The sequence below is a fragment of the Nuphar pumila genome, chromosome 16 (genome assembly GCF_984573655.1).
Source record: "Nuphar pumila chromosome 16, dmNupPumi1.hap1.1, whole genome shotgun sequence".
NCBI classification, from domain to species: Eukaryota; Viridiplantae; Streptophyta; class Magnoliopsida; order Nymphaeales; family Nymphaeaceae; genus Nuphar; species Nuphar pumila.
The window spans coordinates 76776539-76794473 of NC_143264.1; the positions used below are offsets into that span (position 1 = coordinate 76776539).

General features: G+C 36.3%; 1 pseudogene; it reads right to left on the minus strand.

The window, feature by feature from the left end:
- Nucleotides 1–214: 214 nt before the first annotated feature.
- LOC149813685 (uncharacterized) lies at nucleotides 215–17549 on the minus strand (annotated as a pseudogene).
- Between the last annotated feature and the right edge of the window lie 386 nt (nucleotides 17550–17935).

Consider the following 17935-nt stretch of genomic DNA (forward strand, 5'->3'; position numbering starts at 1 on the left):
TCCGAGAGAGAGAGAGAGAGAGAGAGAGAGAGAGAGAGAGAGAGAGAGATGAATCAACGAATTATTCCAAAGCTCAAAACAGATGAATCAACGAATTATTCCAAACTATGAATCATTGAATAGTTCCCAAGTTCAACATCTCTTTTCTTAATGGGATGGAGCACGGAGATGCTTTTCATGCACTAGAATCACCAGCAAACATCATCAAGGAATCTTAGGCCGAGGGCATGCTCTCATAGGGGTTACCAAAAGCACTCAAGTTCCCAGGCCGAGAGAACACAATCTGCATTAACAGGCGAGATTGGTATCAATATTCCTTCCTGATCAGGACATGAAATAAAAGGTTGACTACCCGTTTAACAAAGAAAGTAGATAACATGATGTACTGCACAGGAGAGCTTAAAGTCTGACCTGATAATCACCAAGTATACGTGACATGAAACCAGCTGCACAGTACATAAAGTAATATTCCCATGTACGAATGAACTTCTCGTCGAATCCCAACTCCAAAATTTTACTGAAACACATAAAGCTAGCAATAAGGGTGTTGCATGCCTTGTAGGGAGATTTCTTCAACATAAATACAAAATAACTTGTACCTTCTGTTTGCCATGAAATTCCTTCTCCAGTATCGTAATGTCTGGTAGTAGTGTATGCCAATATCTTCCAAATGCACTATGCTGTATTTCATCAAGCTTTCAGAATTTTTCTGCGATGAACAGAGAGGAGAAAAAGGGAAAACAGAAGAGGAGAAACTAGAAAATGAAGCATGTGCAACAAGGCTTTTACCAAAGTTGCGACGCAGCAGCCATGGATGATGTTACTCTATTCAAGGAAGGAAGACATCCTCCAGGGAAAATGTACTCCTTAACAAAGCCAGGGCTTATCCGGAACTCATCATAAAGTTGATCTGCTATTGATATAAACTGGGAACATAAAGCCATGACCACCGCACAGTTAGTTAATATACATCCTCAAAATAACAGTAGGTATAAGATCAGTATCTGGAGCTTTTCTTGCAACAAAGCCGCCTTTGAATATTTGGAGTGATACAGAGTAAGAAACTAAACATTGCAATAGGTACTCCTAGAAACAGGCAGGTGCATAGACATACATAAATGCATTCATGCACCTATATTTGGTTTAAGCGGACATAGCTAAAACATAGCAAACACAATTTTGTGGAGTGGCATATTCAGAGGTGCTCATGAGAAATAGAACATGAAGAGAGATTTATCTTATATGTGAAAACCTGAAGAACAAATATGCCATCCTCAGCCAAAATTGAGTTGCAACAGCCAAAAAATTCCTCCATGTATTCATGCCCGACAGCTTCTAGCATCTCACTGTTGAAACAAGTGGGGAGAAAAAGTACATCAGAACAAAGCAAGCAGTATCATGTTCTAGTTTCAGAGAAAACAACTTACCAAGATATGATCCTATCATATTTATGTGACTTGGGAAGCTGGCGGTAATCACATAATATGAGTGTAATTCTGTCCTGAAAATACAAATTCAATGCAGATAGGGTGAGGTGAAAAGCAATAGAAAATGGCATGGACATTAAAGTACAAGTTCACCCTTGTTCTGAAAGGTCCAACTGTGCAGATATTGAACTGTCAACAAAGGTGGTAAATCAAGTCATCCCTAGGTCTTGCTTCTGTGGTAAATTTGTAAGGACAACCAGGAGCGAGGAGGGTGAAAGGGAAAATCTTACAAATAAAAAGAAATAAAACATGAACCTAATCCCCGCCTTGCGCTATGAGTGTAATGGTTATCTTGCCATCTAGTTTGATATAGCTAAAATAACCAAAAGACAGGAATGGAGCAGCTAAATTAAGAAGGCATGGTAAATGATAATAACCCAACAAAATGCTTTTATTGGATAAAATTGGACAAAAATGCATCAGGTTTGTCATCGTCAACTAAGGATCCTCACAAGGAGGCTACCGGGCATGAATCATGAGAGGCACCAGGGATAGATTTTTCACAATGAAGGGATGCAAAGGGACTCAAACCCTTTATAGAGATGAGAAGCTGGGCAATATTCTAGAAAGTGGCTGATTGAGGACTGTCACAATGAAGCAATGACTTGACACAAACATTATAGTTCCATTCAACAGATAAACCACCTTCACTAGTTTTGATTTCTTATTCTTCTTAAAGAGTACGGGTAGATAGGTCTGCAAAAATGTCCTTGTACAAAATAAAAATAATTGCTTGATTATTAACAGCATGTTTCCATATTCTTGCATAGAGTTTAGAACTTTAGATCAAATTCCACAAAGCAGAAATGCAACTACAGATGGTACTTTCTTTCTCACAAAAATTACAGCTGCAACTTTGGATAATGTTCAGAGCAAACCACTCACTTCCAGATGAGCTTCCTTGACTCTTTCCTGGGCATATTTTAGTTGCTCTTCAGACAGTGTGATTCCAGTATATCTGCATCCAGTTTGCTTGACAACCTCTAGAGCTAAACTTCCCCAGCCACAACCAATCTCAAGAACTTCATGTCGGTCAGTAATCCTTGCCTATATATAAAAAAATTGTTAACTAGAAAAATCATAGGGGGCTACAGATTACAGAATTAACTAAGATCTTTAGCAAAATGCTTCACCTTTTCAATCAAAAGAGAGATTTTTCTCATCTGCGCAAGTTTCAAGTCTTCATCCCCCCCCTGTCATACAATATAGAAATGATAGCATATAGTAACCTCGATCTAAAGTGAAACATGTTATCTAGATTAAGAAATGTTTCCACAATCATCCAATTGCATGTGTATATTCTTTAAAGTTACTGAAATTGACATTGAAAGTATGCAAACCTTGAAAATTGCACAGGAGTATGCCATTGTATCATCCAAGAACAGAGAAAACACCTCGTTGCTCTGGAAGCATAAAGACAAGGTATCAACTCCCAGAGACAAATATTCATAATGATACCAGTGTCAAGAAGGTAAATTAGCTTTGTTATGGGCAAAATCTAGAACTTGTCAGGATTTCAAAACTCAGAAAAGTCACACATGATTCATGTGACCCTCAGCTAGGGACTCAAAGTTGTGCAACTTAACACAATGCACTTCTGAGACTGGTCCTTCTTTCAAACTTTCTATGATATAGTTGAAAATATGGAAACTCTATTTTTTCAATAGAATAAAATAAATACACAACCCCCCAATTAGGTTGTAAATTTAAAGGAAATCCTAGCCAATAGAGTATTCATTGAGAATCCATTTTGCTGAAACATACACACACAAGTTGCACACTTGCACTCAAGATTCTAAGCCAAACATAAATAATGCCCCAGTTTTTAAATATAATGGTCCACTACTAATGAGCTAAATCTACAGGCATTTCCTGGGACTGGAATGGTAAAGGAGCACACAACAATTTCCAACTTATTAGATGCTACAACTCTCCCTCGCATTTGGTGTTGGTTTCACTTTCATGATGCTGGCGTAACAATTTAGATAGCATAGCATATTCGATACCTAAACTTCAATGCACATGTTATGAAGGCTAACACTGAAACACTAAACTCATTAACATTAGGGTAACATACCTATAAATGCAATAAATTACATAAGAATTATGATAACTAACAATATCCTGATCATATTTACAGAAGTTTCATGACTAAACAATCCCAAGCCAACAAAGAAAACAAACAGCCATGGTCGATCAGCATATAACACTCAATCCATGCCACCAAAAAAAGCAAAGAATATGCCTAAAATGTAATATTCAAAACTCCCTATACAAAGTCACCTAAAGACCACCAAAGAAACATGCAATTGTTAGTCCAGCTTGAAGCTCCTGAAAACAAGGCTATTTTCATTGTTCATAGTTATCGATTTGAAAATTTTATTATCTAGAAGTGGCAATGAGATGATAAATGTGCAGTTATATGATCTGTGTTTGGAGGAAAAGAGTTTGAAGTGAAGCTGCACTACAAGTCCCTTGAATCATGATGAGACGCTCAACTTAACACAAGGCTGGGAAATGTGCTTCTGCTTGCTTCAAGCATAGGAAAATTATCCATGCATTTTATGTGAATCTGTAGCGAATCCCAAAAATCTCAATGCATAGAATCAATAGATGTAAAAGAATCTGAAGCATAACTGGTGATATCAAAGTGCCTTCTTATTGGCCATGACTTTTAGTTGAGATTTGCAGGAAATCAATTAGTTATGATAATTTCATAAATCAAGCTTTATTTTAAACAATGATAAACTTAGATGCGGACATACTTCAACAAAGTTAGATGTGGATATACTATTTCTCCAACATCAATGGTTGGCAACACTAAGGTATGCCAGCAAACATAGGGAAGGGTAAACCATATTGCTGAAGGGCCCATTTTATTTCAGAGAAGGGGAAAATGAGACAGGTTGCATTTTCATAAGAAAGGACACAACCTTCCATGTTTTCATAGGAAGAGAGAAAATAGTGTGGGACAGTGCTTCTCAAGGTGAGAAGGTATGATTGCACTTTTATAGGAAAACCATGGGCTGACTTCCCCAAAGTATGGTTCACAAATTTGAGAAAAAAGCTCATTTTGTGAGAATGAGCCATTTCTGAAACAAGTGGGCCATAAAAGATCTGTCATAATTGACAAGCACAACGTAAAAAAGTGAATTATTCTTGTTTCAAGTTTACTAAAATAGTGGTGCCTAACAACACAAGGCACCATAATCATATGTTAGGTTAGAACGACAAGAAGATAATAAATACACACTTTACAAGTGTGTGTGTGTGTGTGTGTGTGTGTGTGTGTGTGTGTGTGTGTGTGTGTGTGTTACACACGTCTAGAAATTAAACTGAAGAGAGGTTTTGTATGGATTTCATTCAGGAAGTTTTTTTCTTGCAATCCCTATCCTTAAGAACACGAGCGATCAAAGCTTACAACACAGGAAAGACTGATTCTCATACCCCAAAATAACATGAGTTTTCACACAAAATGATTGAGTGACAGAAGACCAAATGTCTGAGACACAATACACCAAATAACTATGCAAGACAAATGACAAAAAGTCTTATGCATTACAGTTAGACATAGTTAAAATATTTACTTTTCACACACAATGATCAACTTCTGTAACCGAACCAGAAAAAGCAGAATGATTTATCCAACAGAAAAACAGTTAAGTTAAAGCACTATAATATTTTTATTTCATATATCATACCAGATCATAGTGATCGGAGATGTTTCGACGAGCTTGTGTGACTGTATTTTTGCGCAAAAGGTGCCGGAAAAAATATTTTGCATATGCTAACCCTGCAGTTAAAAGTATTGAATTCCACCAACCCCTAAAGCATTTACATCAGTTTGTGAGAAAAACTTCAAAACAGTAGCCAGTCTGTTATCTTATTCAAGAAAACTAGCTAAATCAGCAATGATAAAGATGTTACCCATTATTTATGTAGTTCATACAAGAGTCACTTTTATTCCTACCAGCAATTAAAATCTGTCAAAATGCACAAAAGAATGAATTTCTCTGTTTATTAATTCAGAACAACATGAACAACTGAACTTCTAGCACTAAGTATTTGGTTGCAAAACAACAATTACCAAGAATAGGTTTAGAAGGCCTTCCTCTTTATCAACAAAAGATATATCACCATTTATATATGCATCTGCAAGCCCTAGGTCAGCCTCGGCAGCAATCTGTTAAACAATTATGGAGAAAATAATTAACAAAAAGAAAAACTCAAACAATCATATATTATAAACTCAACATAAGGATGTGACCATGAAGCATCAAACTTAAAGTTTGATTGGTCAAGTAGGATGATTTTCAAGATCACTTTCCAATACCTTCCAATAAAACGAAGGATTGTGAATTTTCATCACAGATTTGACCAAGAATTTTTTATTGGTTCCTTGAAATTCAAATACTGTACCACCGACCTCTAGCAAACTGCAGTTATTACCCAGAAAAAAAAGAGAGCAGTGAACAATTCAGTCAGAGAACAAAAAAAGCTTAAGAGCATATGTTTCCCAGACTAGAACTTGGATTGAACAATTAAAGAAACTGCAGACTGTCCATGTAATTCGCAGTGTCAAATGACATAAAAAATGAAACCTAATATATTTGTCAAAAGACAGAATATGCAAATTCGTACAAGAAATATGGGAAGCCCCTCTGATTCAGTTAAAAGGGAGAAATTATTAATCCATAATCATATCAAAATGAAAAATGAAATACACACTAGAAAACAAGTAGATGCCGTAAATTCTCTTCTATAATTTTCATCTATGCAAAATGTTGGGATCACCACTGCCACAAGAACCCTAACCACAAAATCGCAACTGTTGTTTGTGTACACGTGTGTGTAGACACACACACACACAACCACTGATGATCAGGCGAATCTCCTTCTCCGAGGATTGAGTGTTTCATCAATTGGATCTGATGTATTTGATTTTTATTATTTTTTTATGAATAACTATGTTTTAGATGATGATTTTTCGACATTTAGAGATGTTTTCCAAAACATGAAAAATCAACAGCTCACAATGCATCTAAAATGTTACGACACAAAGTATTGCGGACCTTTGATTTTTAGCATTATACAAAACACGTCTAAATATCAAAAAAATCATTAATCTAAAAAATGTTAATAAATAAATGATAAATATGAGAGAGAAGGCATGTAAGGCCACACAGAAGTCCAATAGCCAACATACCTTAAGTAACCTGAGGATATGTACTTTTTAAGGAACCTAGTGACAATAAGACGTGCTCCACTCTCCAACAATGAAGGCACAATACATTCTCTATTCTCCAGAATAGCACATTTCAGCCCCAATAGACCATGTGCTGCAACCATCCCAGCCTTAAAAAGAACAAGAAATGCAATTACTGAAAAGAACTAAATAATGGATGCATCAGATAAATAAAAATAAGAAAACGCCTAGTTGAAGAAAAACAATGAAACACATCTTCATAATCAGACTAGCTAAACAAAAGAAATGGAAGACATTTACACAAAAATTGTGGTGATCTAGCATGAAAAAAGCATCCAGGGAAGGTAAGATCAGGCACTGATTTTATGGTCTAAAGACTTTACACTTCAATGGTATACTTATAACAGAAAAAACATATCAAAATTCAAATTTATTTGTACATTACCAATCCAAATTGTTTTAATGCTTGTAACAAACAATATTTACCTTCAATCCATCCTCATGGAAACCATATCCTGCAGAGCAGATTTAAAATGTAAGTAAAAGATGATCCATTATGAATAATTGATAAAGTGAAACACTATAAAATAAAAGGCATACATATACAAAAGACCAAATAATTAAACATCCCTGTGGCTAATGACTGTAGAAATTGGAAAAAGATTTAGGGCTCATCTGAATAGGAGTTTATAGAAAAGAAATTCTGCACTTACGCAGTTCTAACACCTAAATTTACTCTAATCCAACATTTTAAATCTGTGTTTAGCATCTAGTTTACGAACATGTTGTCAGGATGACATTCTGACTATAAAATTAATTTTGTATACTCCACATTCCAGTCCTCATCATTATTATCATGAAGTCATTCTTATTCTTCCTATCCTAAACCCTAGAATCACAAGGAATGAGTGATAGTTGATCTGTCAATTCTTAGTAGTCTTGCATCAACTCAACTGCCTTCCTTGGCCAGGTAAGCAGTGTGAAATGTGCGGGAAGAAATGATCTATGTATCCAGCTGGCTAGGACTCGGCTAATGACCAAGGCGGCTAGAAATGGTTATCTATGTTTCATGACAGTTGGCAGCCGAATACTACAACATCTAAATGCTATTTATGAATTGCTGTTGCCCAATATGCTGATAATTGCATTTATTAATTATTCTGGAGCATCTGTTTAAAATCCATACTTGGTGAATCTGTTGCATAACAGTCTTAGTTTTTCCGACTGGATTAGAGTAGACAAGTGATGATATCAATGAGAGAGTCTGTGTACCCACCAAATAAAAGCCAGAAGAAGGCACTGCTTTAAGAACCCAAAAGGCATCACAACTTCTAGAACAATATGAAGCTACTGGAGGGGATGAAAAGAATTACTGATGTTTAAAATGATTGGGAGTTCCTATCATTACCTCTAGAATCCAGAGCAACAAGAAGAGGTTACTTATCTTGTTATCATACTCTTTTATGCACATTTTTTTAAGTTATATGTTCTTTACAATTTCACTACATATTTCAGTTGATAAATCCGTAACCATTGTGTCTGCTTGACCAGATCATGGCTGTATGAGACAGGTATAATCAATCCATTGGTGATTAGATAGGAGAATACAAGTCTCTCAGTGAAGTTTTAGTATCTTCGTCACATAGCCTCTAATTCTACCAAATTATACTCTTTTGACAAATCTTATATTTGCACACTATTACACATCCACATTGCATGTGCAAACCCCATCATCAAGTCAAGAAAGATATAACTTCCAAAAAGGCTCAAGGCAAATCGGATGGAATTCAAACACCAAATTCTGTTAGACATGATACTCCTAAAGAACTGCAAATTTATACCTGTTTCATTTGTAAGAATGCAAAGGAATCTCCCCTACCCCCCCCCCCCCCCACACACACACACCCCACACACACACACACAAACCCCTCCAACTGAAAAAAAAGAAAGAACAAAGAAATAGAACCAACCTTGATACGCCCCACAAAACCAGATTCCTCGCTTTCCTTGTATTTTACCCAATTCAAGCGAAGCCCTCACAGCAGAAACCGTTGGAACTGGATGACTTGTTGACCATTTAAGTATTTTATTCCGAGGTAGATGAAGCGGATTCAGGGTTAAAAGAAAAGGTATATCAGTCTCCAAATCCTATGAATTCATGAATTTCATCTAACAGTCAGAGTGTAGCCATATTTACATGAAACCAGTAGAGAATAAAGGTAACTGCACCGCAAAAAAACACATTGGCACATATAGAAGTAAGCAGATAAACCAATAAATAACTCTTTTAACATCACATAGAGGCCAAACAAACACCCCATGTGGAAATATCCTATTCTGTCCACAAAACGTTGTTGGAACCCTAGATATGCTTGAAAACATAGGCATGTTTAAAGATATTTCAGTGTTATTCATATGAAATGAATAAAAGAACAATATTGTCTACTGTATATATGCATTTTTTCAACGATTCATTAACAAGAAAAAGGTTGTTGTCTATATGTATGCATTTTTTTAATGTTTCATCAAACAAAAAAGAGAGCGCCAACATATAAAAATCATATTCAGTACTTAGCTCCCTTTGTATGGGTGATTGCAGTGGTAGTTATGACTTATGGACATCTCTCTCTCTCTCTCTCTCTCACCATACACACACATATATTTTTATGATAGTATAATTCTACTCTTAAATTTTTCAAACAAAATATCACAAAAGTTCCAGTCTTTCTTACATTTTGTATTTTTTATTTTTCCTCTTTTTAAAATGCCAAGATTTTTTCAAGATCTATAAAAAAATTATCCATTTTTTTTCCTCACTGAGATATCACTTAGACTGATTTTGGTGATTATATTCATGTGTATAGGTATACATACATACATTAATATATATATATATATATATATATAAGATTTTCTACAATCATTTGTATGCACAAATGACTTACCAAATCCTCTTTTTTTCGGGTGTAAATCTGACCCTGTGGCTCTGATGTACATGGTCTGTGTTGTTAGGATCGACATTTGGATCACTGGACTCCAACATGTGAGTGGGTTTTTCTGTCAATCCAAAAATCGATAGCCATAACACTTCAAAACTTCTCTTCATAAAAACGTTTTTTTTGGTTCAAAAAACATGATCCGAGGGTTAATTCCTAACAAATCAACCATGCTGAAGCAGCTGAACACATCTATGATGTGAGGTTTGAGTCAAAACAACTTGCATCATGAAATCCCTATATATATATATATATATATATATATATATATATATATATATATATATATATATAGAGAGAGAGAGAGAGAGAGAGAGAGAGAGAGAGAGAGAGAGAGAGAGGACTAATGAGGGATAACATGAGCAGGAAATGTTACAAACCTGAACCACATTGAGCCAATATGTCACGCAAGTTCTGTTGCCCTTGGCTCCAAGAAAATTCCAAGCACCCCAGGCGGCTGGATTTTTGGGCATTAAGGTATCATCATGGTGGAGATATATATCACTGCCAATTAAAATGAAATAAATGATTCCTTACTAGAAAATGATATGAAATGACATTGTTCTGAACACTATATACAAAGTTACAAACACTGACACATGCCCTTAGGGCTCAGTGTTATGATAGCAGGAATGTGGATGGTTGTTTTCATTACTGATCAGAAACACAACAAAATCCGCCTTTATGAACTTCAAGTGTACTTTATGTAAAGATGCCAGCAGCGTAAAATCAAATTGCATAAAGTTTAAACAGGTGAATTAAGGCGAAGTAGAAGAAACACAAACCAGTTTCTAGACCAAAAGTAATTCAAAATTAAGCAGTAAATCTCTCTGTTTAATCAACTGTTCTTTGTTGGCATTGTGCACTGAAAAACAAACATCTAAATGTTAACAGTTACAATCCACATTGGCTGGAATACTTGAACCAACAGCTGTGACCCTATTTGCTTCCTGTCTTGATCACATAAAGCAACTGGTGAAGGCAATAGTTCATCTGCTACTGGATATTCCCTTCCCTGTGATTCATCCATTATAAGATTATTAACCTCTAGAAGGCCCTGTATTTCACAACATGCAATCCTCAAGACTTGTCTTTCAAACCTCCCATTGTGAAGAGGGATTAACCAAAAATATGTAACTTCATTCCCATTAGGTGCCAAATAACTTTTGATCTTTATCATAGACAAAAAGGAAGATTGAGATGATGACTGTTTTGGAACCAAGAATTTGTGATAGTTTTGTTAATTTTAGGTTATCAAAAAGTTTTTGGCATAACTTAACAAATGGACCATGGCTTCTCACAGTTAATGAATCTGTAGAGAACTTTCTTGTAAAATAATATCATCATCATCATCATCATCATCATCATCATCATCATCGAGAGAGAGAGAGAGAGAGAGAGAGAGAGAGTACCAATCAGCATATTGGAAAGCACCAAGAACTCTGGCCTCCTCAAATGTGGCAGCTTCTCCTAGTATTCTTAGAGCATCAGGTGCATGGACAGCCATTATGCATCCATCATATGTATCTACGATAGAATTTTCAGTCATAATGGAACATCCTGAAAAATTAAAATGGTAATCCTTAAATATTATCATTCAAAGCAAGTTCCTATTAATATATTATGAAATGCTATGCAAGTAGATTGAGAATACTTTCATATTATCGTTCATAGCAAATTTCTATTAATGGTTGATTAAATTATAGCACTAAACTACATAAACATGCACGAAACACCATGTATCAAGCTAAAGGCATTTTACAAAGGCACACACTTCTGTGTTGGAATTTCCAATACACAGCTAATAAATGTGCCTTTCACTATGTGTAGATTTTCTTAATTATCCTCGGTGACAATTGATGTATGAAATTATTTGGAATTTCAAAATTCAGTAGGCACCAAGAAATTGTGTTAACTTGCTAAGATTCATTGAAGACCATGAAATTCAACAAACCTCTCTCATATCATATATACAGTCTCTGTTATATCTCGGCAAGGCAAAATCAATGAATATTATAGGTTTCTTGATAAATCTCGAGAAAATTTCTGGAAGATCAAAGCACTTTGGAAAATGAAAAACTAGCACAATAAGAAAGAAGAGAATTGGTTTAGATAATCTTAAAAACAAATAAAAAAATGTTTTATGACATTAAAAAGGTGAAACAAAGAAGAAAAAATCATGTTTAAAATAGAGAGAAGGAATACAAAAGTAAAAAGAATTGAAATATCGTGATAATATTGCAATAATTTCAAATTTATTATATTTTGAAAGCATCATTGTATTTTACCTATTTAATCATTTTGTCATCGTATCACAATCCTTTTATAGTTTAGACTGCTTGTTCATTCATATAGCTATGAACACTTCCAAAAATAAAGCTAGTTACCTCCGGAAGTTGCGGAAATAGATTTTACAGCACAATTTGTTCTTATCTGACAACCTCGTTTCTCCAGTTCATCTCTGATCTGTTTATCATTTCAAAAGGACTTAATAACATGTTGTACACTTGATCAGACAAAAAACTTTAGTCCCCTTTTGTTGTTTACACTTTAGACAAGCAGAAATTTGCTACCTTATCGACATAAGAACGTGAACGATTCTTCACTGTGAGCCACTGTGGCCGTCCGAAGACCTGCAGCAATAATCCACTAACATTCACTAACCAAGACAAACTTCGGCTTAAACCCCGCCACATATTAATAAAAAAATCATTAAAAACTCACACAGGTTGAAAACAATATGCCAACAAACATTACAATCTATACTGAGTAATGCATGAATACATATAGGCTTCTATGACAAGTAGACCTATCAACACGTCCCAACTGCATCAAGAACCAACCTACTCATAATGTATTCTAAAATGCATTCGGTTTAGCTCCACAACTATGCCTTTCTAGGAGATTCCCCTCTACCACTCTGGCTTCTTTCTAGATTGCTACACGTTTTTCCATCATATTGGTATAATCTGCTCCCGTTTAGATTCACCATTCTATCAATTTCCATAGCTTTTAAGGGTTTGGGGCATATTTAGTCTGTTGGGTATCTTACATTCTTATATCTACGGCATTCCACGTTTTCCCACCATATTGGTATAATCTGCTCCCGTTTTTGCTTCACCTTTCTATCAATTTCCATAGTTTTAAAGGGTTTTGGGCATATTTAGTCTGTTGGGTATCATACATTCTTATATCTGCGGCATTCCACAATTAAACCCATTTTCTCAAGAACCAATCTCATTAACTCTCAATCAACGATTCTTAACAAACCCATCTTTCTTCCATCACTTACCTTCAACAGACGCTTCTCATCGCCACCAACGAGGCCGGAAACTTTGGGGAGAAAGTTGCGATGATCAGCAACAACCAACCATCCAAAAAAGAACCAAAGGATCACGAACTCATGATGGCTTTTCCACCATGTTGATTACCCAAACATTTTTCTAGGGATTTTGGAAGGTTGGTTGTTGTTAGTCTTAAGGCGGTCACCCTTCTGGGGTGCCCTGGCTCTGCTCATCATTAGATCTTCCCTCCTTTTCCCATTGCCACAGTGCGGCAGTGTCAGATACATCTCTAACCATTTGCTCCAAGACAAAACTAGACGTAACAATCTCAAAATCGATCTTCCCGGGGTTTCTCCCTTCTCTCTCCCATACTGTTTGCCAATTGCATCCATTCTTCCCGCGGTCCCTTTCGAACGCGATGATATTTTTTTATATGGAAATAATCACTTGGGTGCGTCGAAATGACGTCCTACGATCAGATTTAGTAGGCCTGATTAAATAATGCAATATTCTTTTTTAGGCTTTCCCGATCTGGGTACGATCAATGATTCAGGGTAGGTCGGTTAGTGATGCTGCTTTTTTGGGTCGCAAGAGGAAAATCGAAATGAGTTTCTTAGGTGCTGTTTGACGTTCAAAACTCAGTTTAAAACTCATCATAAAAAAAATCGGTTTAAAATTGGGTTTAAGGGATAGATTAGGTTTTGTGTGAAAAAACCTGATATGGGTATTGTGTCAACGGGCCTGGTTTACCCGGACCCGACCCAAACCAAACCTTATATAATCTGGGTATGGTGATAAATAAGAAGACCCCATTAAGACTCGAGTCCAGACCCAAAGGTCCCATTAATACATGGACCCGTGTATAGTTTGTGAAATTTTATACCCGACCCGAGTTTCAATTAAGAACCACAAATTTTTAATGTAAAAATGATAAAAATATGGTTTTTACCATGTATGATCCGGGTTTGGTTCATGTAGTTTTTATCTGGTCCAGGTATGATTTTTCTTATAGTGAATCCAATTAGACCCGAGTCTAGACCTGAAAATCTTGTCCAAGTGTGGTTCCACTGAGTCCGAACCAAACCCAACCCGTTGATACCTCTAATATGCAGGTGCCACACGATTCCATGGAGCGACCCGGCTGTCAAATAATTAAGTCAGGTACCGGACCATTCAAGGTGTAATTATCTAAATATCTAATCCACCCAAATAACAAATTGTTGGATTTCGGGTTTTACCCTATCACAAAAATGAAATTTCAAACCAGGTATAATTTCAAAAGTTTCCCACATGTTCCATTTACTAGAGAATGCACTTTTGATTGAATGGTTTCAATAAAAGCCATGATTTTCTTAATGGTTTTGGATTTTAGCCCCAAATATGAATCTCAAACGGGATTGAAGTACAAAAAATTTATTAAATTTTGGGTAATTTAAGAAAAAAAATAAGAATTTATATTTTTTATATACAAATACAAAAACCATAAATAAATTATAAAACTCTAAAATAAAAGTAACTAAATAATAAATAAACCAAAGCCTTAATCAAAGAAAAAAACTCTAATCAATGACAATCAAAGAAGAACTCTCTAATCAATACAAATTAAAGGAAAAAACCCTAATAAATGAAATTTTAAAAGATGCTTAATTATTTGAAGAAAACCAAAGAAGATCAAAGAAAATTTTAAAAAATCAAAGAAAAATAAAAAAAATATTAAAGAAGAAGAAAAAAAATCATAGAAGAAAAAACCCTTAGAAGAAGAACAAAGAAGGGAGAGAGAGAGAAACTAAGAAGGGAAAGAAAAGAAGAAGAAAGAGAGAGGATAGAAAAAGGGAAAGAAAAAAGACGAGAGAGGAACAGAGAAAGGGTACAAAGAAGAAAAGGGAGGGGGGGGGAGAAGAAATGGGAAGGTCAGCGACCCCTTCTTCCTGATATTTTTTTTTAAAGTATGTCTCTTCATATCCCTGTTCTCGGTGTAATAGGGGGTGGAATGGTAAAATATCGTTCTAGAGACGCAGCATATGTCATCAGGTCGGGTTCGGGTATGGTGATAAATAAAAAGACCCGATTAAGAACCCGGTTCGAACTCGAAAGTCCAATTAATACATGGACCTGGGTATAGTTTGTAAAATTTTATACCAGACCCAAGCCCAACCCGAGTTCCGATTAAGACCCACAAATTTTCAATGTAAAAATAATAAAAAATATGGTTTTACTGGCTATGGCCCGGGTTTGGTTCATGTAGTTCTTATCGGGTCTGGGTATAATTTCTCTTATGGTAGGTCCAATTAGACCTCATGTCCAGACCCAATACCATGTTCAGGTCCAATTAGACCCATGTCGAGGTCCAATACCCACATTTTTCTTTTTTCTTTTTTTCAATTTTCAACTTTGATGGTGGTTGGGAGGCCATTCTATGGCCAGCAACCAGCCGAGAAATGGCCTGCTTGGGGTCGCCCAACTATTTTTTTTCATGTTTTTTAATTTTTGATCTGGCCGGTCATTTTCCAGCCATCCACCGGCAAGGAAACGGCTGGTCGGCCATTTTCTAGCTAGCAAGGTGATTTTTCAGAATGAGGGAGGGAACCATGAAAGGCAGGTGAAGGACACTCTATGTGTAGTTCGGGAGTATGTATTTCCCATTCTGCATGAGGTGGATCATCTGGTGACCAATAATTGGTTGTATGAGGCAGATAGAGGCTGCTTCCGATGGGATGGATCTCAATGTTGGGGTTTATTGTTATAAAAGAAAAAATGGAGAATAGGCTTTGCTGTTCGTAACAGTGAGGGATTGTTTTTGAAGCTGGGATGGATTGTGCGGCAGGGGTGACAGGCAATGGAAGTGGTGGAAATGGATCATTGGCGCAAGACCGGTGGTTCGAAGTTATTATTAAAACCTCTCGAAAAGATGTGGTCAGTAGATTTAATAAGGTTATAACGAATCAGGCTCAAAACAACATGATAGAGAAGAACTCATTGGATTAATCTTTCAAGAACCTTGTTCGAGTGCAGTGTGTGTGGTTTCTGAAGGAGTGTAACAATATTGCTAGAAATCTTGCAAATTTTGGAGTCCTTGATTGTGATAGAGAGTGGAAGGACAAACCACAGATTGGTGGCCTTCATCTAAATCCTTTTGATTAAAATGGTAACATTTTAAATTAGACAATCATTGAATTATCGTTAAAGTAGTTATGCTATATATGTTACGATATGTATGGAGAACATGAAGCTGGAAACCTGTCACCACGTCATATTATGTGTCATATGCCCAACCAGATATAGAAACCTGTCTCATCACTGGACAAGTCTTGTAGACAAGGAGGCAAGGGCTATAGGATCCCCCATTAGTACCTTCCACCATATGGCATAGGCGAAGGAGATAGGACAAGAAATTTTGATCCAAATTTACCACACCCCATGGACAGAAATAGTGCAGATATAAGCCAAGGGAGTAAAATTATAACTAATAAAGTGGTGATAGACGAAGCTCACCTCGTAGCGTCATGATTGAACGTGAATATTTCTCTAAGCATACGAATGAATGAAGGACTGAGCATGTTCCTCTTCTGTGCAAAGAGGCTCGATAATCCGTTCCTGGTTCCCCATTCACATCCTTTCCCACCATCCAAGCTCACCGAGAAGGACATGTCTGCCACTTGCATGTCAATGCCCAGCTTCTCAAACAGTTCTATCATATTCGGGTACGTAACCTGGCACCATAACCCATAACAAGAAGCAACTCCACGTTAATGACATCAATATATATGTAAGAAAAATATTTTAAAGCTTGAAAATCAACCGTTCAAAACTTTTATAAATATGCAAGCATAAAAAATCACATTTCTTGATTCGATTACGTTGATCCAATAATCGATTTCAAGCAAATGAACCCCACCAAATGCATCTATAGAATTAAATTTGCAAAAAACAAAAAAAACTATGAAAAATCTCAGTTCATGTCCGTTTACTTATTCCAATCTCTCTAACTATATAGATAGATAGATAGATAGAGACAGAACAAGAGGCAAGACTACACTTGTAGACACTCAAGTGTCATCATCAAGCGTCGTAATGACGGATAAGACCAGTCAGGACTGGATATCCATATGTTCTGATGAAAGTTGTCATAGTTTGTCCAAGCGATGAAAGGATCCTATGGTCTGATGGATGATGCCATAGGATCCTACCCCGATCCTGGCTATCCAACAGATGCATTTGGATGGCTCCATATTTTGACCTGGATTGGAGACTAATCCTAATCATTGGTTGAAGGGCTAGAATCGACACATGACTAATTAGAATGTGACCAGAACCGAACAGGTGCATTAATTTCAGATACACCTTAAAGTCTAGCTATGATGGAAGGGACAGATGAAGGGCAATAAAAATAAATTCGTACTGCGTTGAACACCATAAAGGCCAGGTCCACATTGACACCATCGACGCAAACGGTTCGGGCGTGGCCGCCCAGATAGTGTTCCTTCTCGTAGACCACCACCTGAACCCCTGTCTTGGCCAAGACGTAGGCAGAGATGAGCCCGCTTACTCCGCCACCAATCACAGCAACCCTCTCCATTTTTATTCACCTGCACCACAATATTTCACTCCCATCAATCACTTTTTTTTTTTGTTAAACCATGACTAAAGAGTCGCGCAAAAAGAAAGAAAAAACCATTGAGTGAGGGGAATCAGGTCAATAAATAAGTATCGCAATCAACAAAGGGTGGCAAGAATTTTTTTTTTAGAAAATTTCATTTATCCAATATGAGCACATATTTATGAAATTCCAAATATGAGTCGCCTTTTCGAAAAACGGACCTCAGGTCAACACCTATCGTATTGGAAACGTGATTTGCTTTTAACTGAAAAGTACTTATCCCTATAAAAAAAAAATTCAACTACGTTGAACGACAATAAGTTTTTGTTTCTTTAGATGGTTATCCTTGTGGGTCACTTCAGCTT